The following is a 574-nucleotide window of genomic DNA, read 5'->3' as shown; positions in this document are numbered from 1 at the left end:
TAAGGTAATGTTGCTAAACAAGAGACAAAGTCCCACCCATAAGCTGAATCAGATAAAAACAACTCCCAGGCAGCCAAACCCAAGCTGTGAGTAAACCTAGCTGCCTGCAACAAAAAACAAAGGGGAGAGGCCTGAGATCAAAGCTGAAGTGATTTTAGTCTGATCTCTTATTGTGACATAATTTTATCATTTTGACTGTTTATTTTTATCACGTCCGTTGTTTGCCTTCTGACTTACACTGTTTCATGATTATATTGGTCTGTCTCTGTGTAGCTATCAGTATTCTTTAGGGAATCTTTCTTACGTGTCATTTTTCACTTCTTTCTGACCTTGTGTCTCTTTCTCACCTGATAGTTGGTATGTATGTCTGTTTTCCCTCTCGCTCTTCTCTCTCTCTAACTTCCTATTGAACCCCCCTTCCTCCATTATTTTCCTCTTTTATACCCCCATTTTAATCTAGGAACCAAGATTATACACTGCTGAATGGACAGATTGTAAGGCAGAGGGAAATAGGTTCCAGTGTGCTCCTACACCTGTTTGTGGATGCTAGAATCAGCATATACACTCTGAACCA

Source organism: Carlito syrichta, unplaced genomic scaffold (assembly GCF_000164805.1).
Source record: "Carlito syrichta isolate Samal-C Ts95f unplaced genomic scaffold, Tarsius_syrichta-2.0.1 Scaffold304417, whole genome shotgun sequence".
In the NCBI taxonomy this organism is placed as follows: Eukaryota; Metazoa; Chordata; class Mammalia; order Primates; family Tarsiidae; genus Carlito; species Carlito syrichta.
Note: the sequence above shows the minus strand (reverse complement) of the source record.